This window comes from Sciurus carolinensis, unplaced genomic scaffold (genome assembly GCF_902686445.1).
Source record: "Sciurus carolinensis unplaced genomic scaffold, mSciCar1.2, whole genome shotgun sequence".
NCBI classification, from domain to species: domain Eukaryota; kingdom Metazoa; phylum Chordata; class Mammalia; order Rodentia; family Sciuridae; genus Sciurus; species Sciurus carolinensis.
In genome coordinates this window covers 208,082-221,741 of record NW_025920173.1, presented here as the reverse complement: position 1 = coordinate 221,741, position 13,660 = coordinate 208,082, and the positions used below count along the sequence as shown (strand labels likewise).

The window sequence follows — 13,660 nt, the reverse complement described above, 5'->3', positions numbered from 1 at the left end:
ACCTTAGAATCGTTCTGGTCCTGGACTTTTCCTAATTGGTAGGCATTTAATGGTGTTTTCCATTTCATTACTTGAAATAGTTCTGTTTCAATCCTGTATGATCTCCTGATTCAGTTTAGATAGGTCATATGCTTTTAGAAATTTGTCAATATCTTAAATACTTTCTAATTTATTCAAGTATAAATTTTCATAATAGTTTCTAATAATCTTCTGTATTTTAGTTGTGTCTCTTGTGATATTTTCTTTTCAATCAAGTATTTTAGTAATTGGTGTGTTCTCTCTTTTTCTGTTTTAGAGTGGCTAGGGGTTTATCAATTTTATTGATTTTTTTCAAAGAACCAACATTTTTGTTTTGTCAATTTTTTCAATTGTTTCTTTTCTTTCAATTTCATTGATTTCAGATCTGATTTTAATTATTTCCTATCTTTCACTGTTTTTGGTGTTAATTTGTTATTCATTTTCTAGGGTTTTGAGATATAATGTTAGGTTATTTATTTGTTGACTTTTAATTCTTTAATAAATGAGTTCAATGCAATGAACTTTCCTCTTAGGACAGTCTTCATAGAGTCTGAGAAATTTTGGTATGTTGTATTGGTATTCTCATTTATCTCTAAATATTTTTTCATTTCATCCTTGATTTCTTCTACTACCCATTCAACATTCAATAGTGTATGATTTAGTCTCCTTGTTTTAGAGTACCTTCTATTTTCTTAATCTTTGAATTCTAATTTCAGTCCACTATGATCTGATAGAATGCAGGATATTATCTCCATTTTTTTGTATTTATTAAGAGTTGCTTTGTGGCATAATATATGGTCTATTTTAGAGAAAGATCCATTTGCTGCTGCATAAAAGTATTCTAGATGTCTTTTAAGTCTAAATTATTGATTGTATTGTATTTAGTTCTATTTTCTTGATTTAGTTGTTATTTAGAAGATCTGTCCAGTAGTGAGAGAGGTGTGTTACAGTCATGCAGTATTACTGTATTTTGGTCTATTTGATTCTTGAAATTGAGAAGAGTTAGTTTGATGTACATAGATACTCCATTTTTCGGGCATATATATTTACAATCATTATGTCGTGCTGCTGTATAATTATAATTTCCTTCAGTAGAATGAAATGACCTTCTTTGTCCCTTCTGATTAACTTTGGCTTGAAGTCCACTTTATCTGATATGAGAATGGAAACCCCTGCTTGTTTATGCAATCCATATGAGTGATATTTTTTTCCCCATCATTTCACCTTCAGTCTGTGGATGTCTTTGCCTATAAGGTGAGTCTCTTGGAGATAGCACATCACTGGGTCTTGTGTTTTAATCCAATATGCAAGTCTAGGTTTTTTGATTAATAAGCTTAGGCCATTAATTTTCAAGGTTATTACTGAGACGACTTATATTCCCTGTCATTTTGGTTTATTTCTGGCTTTTAATTTGATTTAGCTTCTCTTTTGACTATTCCTTTATTATAGTTCCTCCCTTTGCTGTTTTTCACTTTTTTGGTCACTTCATTCTCATGGAATATTTTGTTGAGAATGTTCTGTAGTATGGGCTTTCTATTTGTGACTTTTTTTTTTTACTTTTGTTTATCAAGGAAGGTTTTTATCATCTTCAAATCTGAAACTTAATTTTGCTGGAAATGAAGTACTTGATTGGCTTCCTTTTTCTTTCAGAGCTTAGAAAGTATTGTTCCATGACCTCCTAGCTTTGAGGGTCTGGGTTGAGTAATCAGCTCAGATCTGAATTGGTTTTCTCCTAAAATTAATTTGTTTTTTTTCTCTCAAGGCATTTAAGATTTTAATCCTTATTCTGTATTTTAGTCATTTTCTTTACAATGTGTCTTGGTGTGGGTCTGCTCTAGTTTTGTACATTTGGTGTCCTGGAAGCCTCCTGTATTTGATTTTCCATTTCAATCTTTAGGTTTGGGAAATTTTCTGATATTTTGCTACTGAAAAGATTGTGCATTCCTTTGGTTTGTATCTGTGCTCCTTCTATGCTGATAATTCTCAAATTTGGTATTTTCATGTTATCCCATAGTTCTTGGAAGTTCTGTTATTGGATTCTTACCATCTTCTCTGCATGGTCAACTTTATTTTTAATATTAAATATTTTGTATTCATTGTCTGAGTTTCTTTATTCCAAATGATCTAGTCTTTTCACGATGCTTCCCATTGAATTTATAATTAATTTGATGTATTAATTTCATTTGTAAGATTTCTGCTTGATTTTTTTCACAATTTCTCTTTCTTTATTAAAGTGCTCTTTCAGTTCTTATATTTTCTCATTGATTTCACTCTCTATACCCTCCTTTACTTCATGGATCAGATTAACTATGTACATTCTAATCTCCTTCTTGGGCATTTCTTCTATTGTCAGTGGCTTCTCTTATTGGGGCATCTTGGTTTGTGGCATTTTGTTCCCTTGCTTTTTCACATTGTGTGTTTTCCCATCTAGTCATGTAGATCTGAGCAATATAAATTCTCCCATGTAGACCTATAATGTCACAGAAAATATCCAGTTATCCCACCTTTAAGAGGGAGACTGATGTCAGTAGCACCCAGCGCAAACCATAGGCATCCTCAAATCTAATAGCACCCAGCAAGGCCTCCAACTGTACTCTCACTATAAACAGCAATAATTGGCTCAATCTTTTTTCAAATAACAACAGAAAATTTGCCAAATGGATTTACAATGTCAAATAATAGACAAAGAAAGAAAAGAAATATTGCAGGACATGGAGTTCATGAGGGAGAATGAGAGAAGACAGTAGCAAAAATCCACAGGAACAATGAAAGATGAACCAATACAGATTGGTTGTTATGTGGAGAAAAGTTAGAAAGGGAATCTAGGAAGACGGTGTGGGGAAGAATACATGTGAAGAGAAGAAAAAAGTATTTAAAAATTTAAGACTATATGTATTATACAGCAGAACCTCAAAGCACCATGCATACATTACTGTCTTCAAAAATTGATGCACAAAAAACACCCTGCTCCAAATATTTGCATTCTGTTCAATGTCAGAGAAGAAAAAAATAAAAATAAAATAAATCTCAGTGGAAAACTAAACTCTCTCTGACAAAGTTCAAAAGCTTCACAGCCCTGTCTCTGACTTCTTACAAGACTGCCTGACCCAGACAGGGCCTGGAAGACCCAGTCACTATCTCACCATTCTGGAGCTCAGATGTCTTGGATTTGGCCATGTTTTAATCCCAAGATTTCAATGTCACTGGAATTTGGTGAGACACCACCAGGGATGAGCAATCCTGAGAGACTGTAACAAGATGGCAGCAACCCACACTCCCAGGAGGAAGACCCATGTGCAGCCAAACCTGTAGGCAGCTGGACACTAAATCTCCAGGTCCTATCAATCTCCAACCTCCGATTCCCATTCTCACTTCCTCTCCCTGATACCCACTAAAACCATAAGCACCTCTAAGGATCTTAGGACCCACCCCCCAAGTGCCTTTTATCTACAAAGCATCCTACAAATGTTTACCAAATAAAAATATGAATAAATGAATAAGTGAATGAACGAATGAAAATTCCTAGGATCTAGGAAGTTTGATGAATGAGATTCATGAAAATCACAGGAAAAGGAAGGAGATGAGTTTGGATGTGATTTCATAAAGTGAGAGAATACGTACTTTATGTATGTTACTTAAGGGTTCAAAATGGTTATGAATAATCAATACACACAGTATTTACAGGTATAAAGGTAAGTGCATTATATACCCTAGAGGATGGAATTACTCTTTCTAAGTCATTACTGTCTTGATAGGTCAATATGTTTTTGGCACACACAAGAATGCAGAAAATAAGGGCTATGTATCTGTCAAACGGTATCAAAGTAAATAACTTAGTAAGTGGTTTCAACTCCTGTTCCTCTCTAATCCCATTTATCTAAATCCTACTTAGTGGGAGAATTAAAGTTATAATATATCTAAATAACTCTTGCCAAAGTGTAGGTAAATGCTTCCAAAAACAAAAGAAGGCTGTATAAATTAGCCACCTAATTTCGCAAAAGAAAATAAAAATTTTATTTGACACATTTGCTGGACAGAAAACAATGTAAACACGTTGCAAATAAGCACATTAAAATATATATAAAGGCAGATATTTTCCAAAGAGCCTAAAAGTAGAGGAACTAACTTGGAATTCCAAAGGAAGCAGTGTAAAGAGAAAAGAATCACTACAATCAGACTGAAGTAACCCTTGAAACACTGCATATTCATAGATAACAGAAAGAATTGAAAGAAATAGAAGTCAGATCTTCAAATGTGAGCCTGAATGAAACAATGTTAAAATGTTAGAGCTTTATAGTTATACACAGGAGTTGAGTTCACCCAATCTCATACATTCATGGAATTAGATTTCCGTTCATGATCTGCCTTCTTATCCCTCTCCCTTTTCCTTTCCTGTCCTCTCTCTCCTTTCCCTTATCCCATCCTCTACTCTACTAGACTTCCTTTCACTAATCTATTTATTTATATCTGGTTCATTTTATCTATGTTTAAAGTGAAGTTTCCCATAGGTTACTTATATACACACATAACTTGATTTTTAAAGAATTCATTCTGCATTGCCTCCCTTCCCCATTCCTTCCTTTCAATCTCCTTCTTCAACATTATTGATCTTCTCCTTATGTTTATGTTATACAATATCCTTCCCCTTCCCCTTTCCTTTATTTTAATGTAACTTCTACAAATGAGAGAAAACATTCAACCTTTTAGTTTCTGAGTTTGTCTTATCTCACTTAGCATGATATTCTCCATTTCCATCCAGACACCCACAAATGCCATAATTTCATTATTTTTTATGGCTCAGTAGAATGCCATTGTATATATATGCCAGAGTTTCTTAATCCATTCATCTATTGATGGGCATCTGGGTTGATTCCATAATTCAGCTATTTTGAATTTTCCTGCAATAAATTTGTGGTGTCTTTATTTCTATAGCTATAGTATTCTGATTTTAGGTCTTTGGGGAAAATACAAAGGAGTAGGATTGCTGGATCATATGATGGATTCATCCCTAGATTTTTGTGGAATACTGCTTTCAAGAGTGGTTATACTAGGCTACAGTCCTACCAAAAATATACAAGTGTAAGTTTCTCCCAACAATGCCATCAGCATTTATTATTGTTTGTATTCTTGATCATAGCCATTATGACTAAAATGAGATGAAATCTTAGAATGGTTTTCATTTGTATAAAATGCTAATTTTTACAAGTCAGAATTGGTTGAGGGAGTTAAGTGGATCACAAAGTAGTTAAAATGCAAATTACTATGAATGTCATTGACTCAGGAGACCTGAAAAAATAATAGAAGTGGGGATTTAAACAATATCCAAAAATTTCTAATTAGGAATCCTTACAGAACTTTGGTCATTGAAGTAAATATAAACACTCCAAAGGGTGTAGGAAGGCTCTTGGTGACCCGGACCTAACTATAGGTATGTACTAGTTAGAAATGTTGGAAACACAGACAGTAGTATTCATTGATTCTTAAAGAAATTAGAAATGAGAAGCCTAATTGAGCCAAAACCATGAGGAGTTGAAGCCTCCCTCCTAGACGTGTGAAAAAGAGGATATTTTTGGTATAAAGTTAAGACCTTGATCTAAATTCACAATATTGTACAAAATTATATTTCCATAATGGTAACACAAGCTTATCATCTTTGACAATCATAACTTAACTTGGCCTCTCAAGTTTTCTGACAAAGTCACCTACTTATAAAGCAAACTTGCTTGATTTTGGTTGTTTACATTTGACACTGCACTGATGACATGATTATATTTGAGCATACTACAGATTACTGATAGAACACAGTTGGGTATTAAGTGCTTGTTATTTCTATTAGTCAAAGGGTGAGATCAACTTTGAGCATTATGAAAGTATTTTCAAAACTATCTGAAATAGAATAGTTTCATTTGCATGTTTTAATAATAAGGGGAAATCCTTAAAACCACAAATCATATCAAATAAAACATGAACTTCCAAACAATATTGATAAGTAGCAATTCATTGAAAAAATGTATTTAGTGATTCTGATTTTTTATGCCTTTTCTCTCATCAAGGGGTCCCTCCTGGAAGTGATAATCTACTTCTATGTAACCCTCAGTTTATAGTATTCAACTTCTGGCCTGCTTTTCCTAAAATAAAACAGGAAAAATAAGAAGTTACATTTTTAAAGTTCATTATTTTATACCTCTATTTATTGAAAAAAAATTATATGAACTATGAGTAAAAGTCTTATTAATCAACTAATGAATTTCAATATTGCATCCTTTATTTGTAAATAAATATAGTAATAATAGTGGTCAAGAACCTGGACTATGACCATTCTACCTAGTCTGTAGACAAATCCTATATATTCCATTTCTCAGCTCTGTGACCTTGAACAAAAACTTAACCTTTCTCTTCTTGGTTTACCTAACAGTAAAATAAATGGGACTAATAATAGAACCTACCTCACAGAGTTGTTCTGAGTTAATCAAATTAACATAGCTGAAAGGCCAATGTAGCTAATATGCTTACAGAGAATCCAGAATATAGTAAACTGTGTACATGTTTGCTATTGTTATTTACATCTGTAAGTGGAGCCCAGAAAGGTTTTGTGCACATTTAATCTTAACTGAAATTTTTTTTAAAAATCTTTTCTATTCATGCCTTTAAAATCTCACATGTATATAGACTTTGCTTTTCCAGAAATTCTGCAACTTTTGCCTGGTTAATAAATATTTCCAATGGCAAAAGGACATGGATGAAAGTTATTTTACTCTCTTTCCTAATTCAAGAAACACAACTGGGACTGGAATTGTAGCTCAGTGTTAAACCACTTGCCTAGTATGTGTGAGGCACTGGGTTTGATTCTCAGCACTGCATATAAGTAAAAATAAAGTTCCATTGACAATTTAAAAAAATATTTTTAGAAGAATCACATTTGAGTTAACTTTTAGGGCAATCTGGAATTCAGAACATTTGTCAAATAAAAAATAGAATTATAAATTACTGTTAGACTATGATTATTAAAAATTTTCATTTGGTTTTTGTCTCCATTTATCTTCAACTAACCCTGTACTTAAAAATTAGGGGAAGAGGGCAGTAAAATGGCCCCCAAAGCAACTGAAGTTGATATAACTGAACACCAATTTACCTTTTAACTTCCATAGTAATAGAACAGTTTTTTGGAGCACATACAACCGTTTCTGCCATTCATATCCCAAGAACCTGTGAAATGCAATAAAAGGAGAGAAAGAACATTTTAGATAACACACATTTATATACAAATGTATGGCCATGTCATTCCAGAAAAGAAAAAAATAATAGTTAATATAACTTCTATGGTTCCTTTTAGCTCTAACATTCTACGACTAATTAATATGTATCTTCTATTCCAAGATACAAAAAAGAACAAACAACAACAAAAATCCCAATAATGTTAAAAGGAATAAGATGAAGCAGAGATGGTGCTGCCACTCTTTCATAATCAGCTCCCTGTCAACCAACCTTCCCTGACAGAGACAGTTGCAGCGAGGGGTCTGATGTGTAGTCTTGAGGTAATTGATTCATTTGGGTTTTGGTCTCTCATCTGTTATAAAAAAAGGATGGTGGGGGAAGCTGAACTAGGTTATTTCTATTAAATCTTTCAGATTTAAAATGCAACTTAAGAAAGTTCAGAAAAACAAATGGAATAAAACAGAAGGTCTCAAAGGGACTAGTCAAGAGATAAGCAGAACATTAATGAGGAGACTTTCTACCCTTCATTTCCCATACCAAAATACAACCTTCATATTTCATTTCTATTGAACTTTGGTGCTGAGAGAATGTAACCATCTGGTCAACTCTCAATTATCATGGCTGATGGAGATGATCACTGAAACTAATAAAAACTCTGGCAGACAAGATGCCAGGTTTGACTTGAACCAGTCCTGGTATGTGCCAGGTCAGGTGCAGGACAGCCTGCTGCTTGGCTGGGTGGGATAACAGTGAGAAATCCCATCCTTAAGAACGGTCATGGCCCAAAGCTTTACTAGATGTGTTAAACAACACCTGAATAATTAATAAACAGCCCAGGCTGACAACTAAAAACCTGACCTAATGTTTTGTTATTTAAAATTATTTAAAACTAAAAGTTTTTATGGTATGGATAATGTCACCCAGGTTTTCTTATAGTTCTAAACTTTCTACTTAAAGAGCATACAGGCTACACATGGATACTGCATGTATACTGCAGTATGGTCTCTCTATGTTTTATCTAAGCAGAAAACCCTTTTCATATTTTTCATTGCAATTTTACAGTTTACCTTTTCTGCATTTTTCAACATAGCCAAGCCTCAGGATGAAAGGAAGGTCCAGTGCTGCGACTGGAGGAAACTGTTTCCTGTGGTAGTGGAGTGGGGAAAAATGAGGTATGTTATGGTTCAGATGTGAGATGTCCCATAAAATCTCACATGTGAGGTAATGCAAGAAGTTTTGGAGAAGAAATGATTGGGTTATAGTCTTAACCTAATTAGTGAATTAATCTCTGATGGGATTAACTGAGTAACTGGAGGCAGGTGGGTGTGACTGGAAAAAGTGGTTAATTGAGGGCATAGCCATGGGATGGAGGATATATATTTTGTATCTGGGGAGTAGTGTCTTTCTGCTTCCTGGTGGTGTGAGCTGCTTCCCTCCACCACACACTTCCACCATGATGTTCTGCTTCACCTCACCTCAAATGGAGTCAGCCTTCTATGGATAAAATGTGAGCACTCAAATAAACTTCTCTTCCTCTACAATTGTTCTGGTCAGGTCTTTTAATCACAGCAGTGGAAAAAGCTGATTAAATCATGGTGGATAATCCATTTTAGAAAACACAAATGCCAGATCTCATCAGATTCAGTGTACTTTTAATTACTAATATTTTTTAACTTCACATTAGTCCCTCTTTTCCTATAAATCTTAAGAGCAAAAAAAAAATGTTCTACCTTCCTACATATTAACATATTATGGTCCCAAATACTGAAATGCTCTGCAATTGAATCATCTTGAAATGGTGATACTTTTCAATTTATATTTCTATAAGGGCAGAACTTAGAATCTATTAATGAATAAATGCAATGAATCCTTGAAAGAAAGATCAGGAATTTTTAAAAAATCATATAATTCTTTACATTACTATTGAATTAACTCTGCAAGAATTTCAATGAATTGACTGTTACTTGCATATTCTTTTTCCTACCAAGTAAAACATAAAATTATTTTTTCCAAAATCAAATACTAAACTTTATATTTCTGAGCCCATATCAAATATTCTGTCTCCCTGATTGTTTTTGTAGAAATATCTTACAGACATTCAAGTAAGTGAGTATGCTTTAGGTTTTTCTAGAGAAAAGAATCTAAAAACTGGATTGATCTGAGAGAACAATCAAAAGCAAATATGAAATCCTTATAAAAATTTAAGATTAAACCTAAAGTTAAGTGAAATTAGAAATTTGTTTATTCATGGTGATGAGTGATAGGTAACTCAATAATTTCACAAGAGTGCAACATTTTTATAAACTTCATTAGAAATATAATAGTTATCTCTAGCATTTTACTATAACTCTAACAACTGAAAACCACCAAGCTAATGAAAGATTCTATGGAATACATCCAATGGAACTAGTTTTAATACAGCATCTGACAGAAAATGTGTTTTGCAGAAATTTATTATATACAAGTTCATCACAGAATTTTATCAGGTTTTTTTTTTTTTAATTCTGGGCATTTCAGTACTGTAGGCACAAAGTCATAAACTTTTTTCCTGATGAAATAAACTTTAAAGTTAAAGCACTAATTTCATTTCCCTGTTGGATTAATTTCAATCAGTATTGTGATAATGGTGATAGTGGTTCTGATTTAATTCACTGAGAGTTAAAAGCTCTTTACATACAGAATAAACAATTTCTAAGTCTTAAAAAACAAATTATTTTGAAGAAATTGGTACTTTTAGCATAGCTTTCAAGTTTTAAAAAAATTACTCATAGAAAAATGTAGGAGAAGGACAGGGAAAAGAGAAGAAAGAGGGGGATGTTAGATTTTGTTAGGGTTAATATAAATATAACTTGAGTGTTTTATTTAAGAAAAATGTTGGTTAAATCTCTACCTGATAAACCATATTTGATGTCATAAGCAATACTTATTTTGATTCTAAATTTATATTTCTAATACAAAATATATTTTTCATTCCTTGGGAGAAGGAAAGCAAAAAAGTTAAAAAAACATTTTCAACTGAAATTTTATTTTTTAAATAATTATTGGTATTTTCCAATATTTAGAATATGCTTAATAGATATGTGAAATTTTCAAAAACTACATCAATAATAATCCCCTTAAATACTTTATATTTTTAAGTCCTCAGAAGAACCATTTGATTTGTATAACACCATAAACATATAAATACTTACTACTTTTCAATGACTATAAGAAATTAGAAATTTGCTACAAGATATGTTTTACTTTTTTGCTACAAGATTGTTTCAAAATGAATTCTCACATCATTTAAACTCATCCCACTATACCTACAATGAAAAACAATATTTTACCATCTAAGAAGACTCAGATTGATCCAAATAATTGAAATTCTATAAATATACATGAATAATAATACATCATAAAAAGTGGTTAAGGGTAGCACAATTCTATCTAGCAGGTAACATGAAGAACTGATAAACATTTTCCATGCACAATTACATTAGCTCACTGTGAGGAACTGAAAACACATCCAATTATGCAACATGCCAGTGAAATCACAATTACACTATTAGACCTGTTACACTATCAAAATTCAAAACCTTGCCCTAAAAATAAATTGTGAATCAGGTCATAGTCCTTTAGCATACTGTAGACATTCAATACATGCTATAATAATTATTCATTATTATAATTAATCACTATGATGCTACTACAAATGAAACAAGTAATTGAATGGATGCTAATGTAAGAATATGCTGTTAAGGAATGTTCATTAGAAAGACAATAAAAAATAATAATTTATGAATATTCAACTTGAGCATGGCAGTTATTATCAAAGCAACTAAAATATTTCTTTGGTGAGTTAAAAGCAATTAATGAATAAATTATATTTTAACTAAAAGAGAAAAAAATAACCCTAAATCTAGACTGATCTATTTATACTACTGAGAATTACTACATGGGCTTTGTTAAGGGGCCAAAAGTTGTCAGTACCTAACGAAATGAGGAAAGGACAATTTTCTTTATTTAAAAGGAACTTGCATTTCTTATATGATAGTTCCACTTTTCTAGAGCAGCTTGAAAAAATGAGACATTCAAACTGATACCCATCCTTAGTTGCTTGGGCAACTGAGGAAGAAAGAAGTCTCATTCCTACATGCAACTTTTACTAGACATGAAACCGTGGGAGAATGAGACAGTGGTGACAAAACTAGAGGGGCACATCAGAAGCATTCAATCAGAAGGCCCAATCTAGACTCCTCTAAACTAGTTCTGGTAGGATATGGAATTTTAAAACTCCAAATCCAGAGTATAATTGACAATGATAAAGTTGGAACACACTTGCTGTAGGAGATCACTCCTTTTGAGAAGTATGTGTTCATGGATGCAGCTACTTTCAAAAAGATCTAAAATCCATCCTGTATCACTGCAATTAAAAAAATGAAAGATGAGAAGGAATCTGTAGAAATTTTAATTGTTTACATCTTGAATTAACTTTTTATTCAATTTCCTTTCTACCTGCTTGGTTCTTCATATGGGATTGAATATGTATGTTTTACAAGATATGTGATTCAGAAACATTTTCAAAATAGACATCTATTCTTCATCATCCTTTTTCTTTTCCAGTGTTGCAAATGCCTTGTTTATTCTGCAAACAAGGTTCAGAAATGTTACAGACACAGATGCACAGGCTGGGAATGTGGGGTGGTCACGTCACACAGCAGGCTGCCTCTGCTGTGCCAAACAACCACCTGGGCTCTGGTGAGCAGGAACTGCATGGTCTCCTCCAGAGGGCCAAGCACCAATCCTTAAGAACCAGGGGCACCTTCACTGGTCGGCCACCTCCTTGATGCTGAGCACCTCCATGATGGCGAGGGCAAACTCAAAGTTGGTCCTGGGCCCATGACTGGTGAGGATCAGGCAGTGCTGATCCATGCAGCTCTTGGAGTAGCTGTAGTGACTCCAGTTCATCATTTGTCTTTTGCAAGTGGGTGTGTTGGAACTTTGCTTCCAAAACCTATTTCATGAGCCAAAAGAGCCGTAGAACCTGCACAGATGGCAGCTATGAGGCCCTTCCTATTCTCCTGCTCCTTCAGGATCTCCTTCACAGCAGCAAACTCAGATAAATTCTGTGCACCCAGATTACCTCCTGGTAGAACCATCACATCGTATGGTCCCTGCTTTCAAGGATCTTCAAGACTGGCATCAGGACAAATGACAACATCAGGGCTACATTGTACTGGGTCTTTTCCAGACAGACCTGCAATGGTAATCCCAGCCGGTCTCATGACATCTACAGGAATGACTTCTGCTCCTTTGGACAGGATGACCAGGGCTCTTTTTGAAGTCATTTGGATGTATGTTTTAAAGTCTGTGGGAACAAAGTCTCATCCTTTTTCATTTTAATTTTAGATAAGGAAATTTGATGACCAATTTATATGGTAGACTTCTAAATAATCTAAAAAATGTTTACTATTTTATCATTAATAAATTACAATATTACAGGCTACATTGTAATAATATGTTCATATGTTTATGATTGTTCAATCTAGAATTTGTACAAAACTTCTGCCTGGTTTCTGAGCCTCACTTTTTCTCCTGATTAGTTGGCATTTATATAGTCCTCAACATGAACCCTAAAGATTTCAAATAGTATAATTTTTCCACCACTTTTATGGAAATAAAAATTCATTTTCTTTTATATCGAAAAAAAAGGAAGAGATATAGCAAGTATTGTTATTTGCTCATGAGACTTCTCACTCTGAGTCAGGATCTTCTTGGTCTTGTCCATCAAATATTTTGAATCACTACATGATTTGACTGCTTTTCTTCAGTTTCAAAAAGTTAATGATAAGCTCCTCAACAATATACATCTATTTCTATCTCTCACTCTCCAATTCACATGAGCAAACCATCTATATGTTCATGTAAACCTTTTTTAATTCTTCATCGTCACCTTATACTTAGGATGCTGTATCCCTAAATTGACCTCCCACTGGGGGGAGACATAGTGCTTCCTTTCCTCTCTTTTAAACTCATGTAATAAACTTCATTAAAAGCTCTAATTAGGTAGTATTCCATGAATATAGTAAATAGACCAGTTTTTCAAAATGTATCTATACACTTAATGATTGTTTTATTTAAATTGTATCATATTGGGCTTTAATTTACCTAGAACACAATATCAATTCAAGCTTGAATACTTTCTCCTACTCTCCTGAAATAGCCTGTCCTGGTTGTTCTGTTGCCTAATTTTTCTTAAGAACTCATCATCACCCCAGCACCACAAAAAAAAAAAAAAAAAAAAAATTAAAAAAGAGCAGTGGCCATCAAAATTGAAGTACATTTTCAGGTGTCATTTTATAATGCCAATATAGTCCTGAAGCATCATACTTTTGTTTAAGGTAATAAAAATATCTCACTTCAGTGTACTTCCAGATGATGCTAG

The 13,660-nt window shown here is 33.3% G+C and overlaps 1 pseudogene; it reads right to left on the bottom strand.

Moving 5' to 3' along the window:
* Positions 1-12,039: 12,039 nt before the first annotated feature.
* On the bottom strand, positions 12,040-12,563 carry LOC124974766 (Parkinson disease protein 7 homolog; annotated as a pseudogene).
* Positions 12,564-13,660: the final 1,097 nt, after the last annotated feature.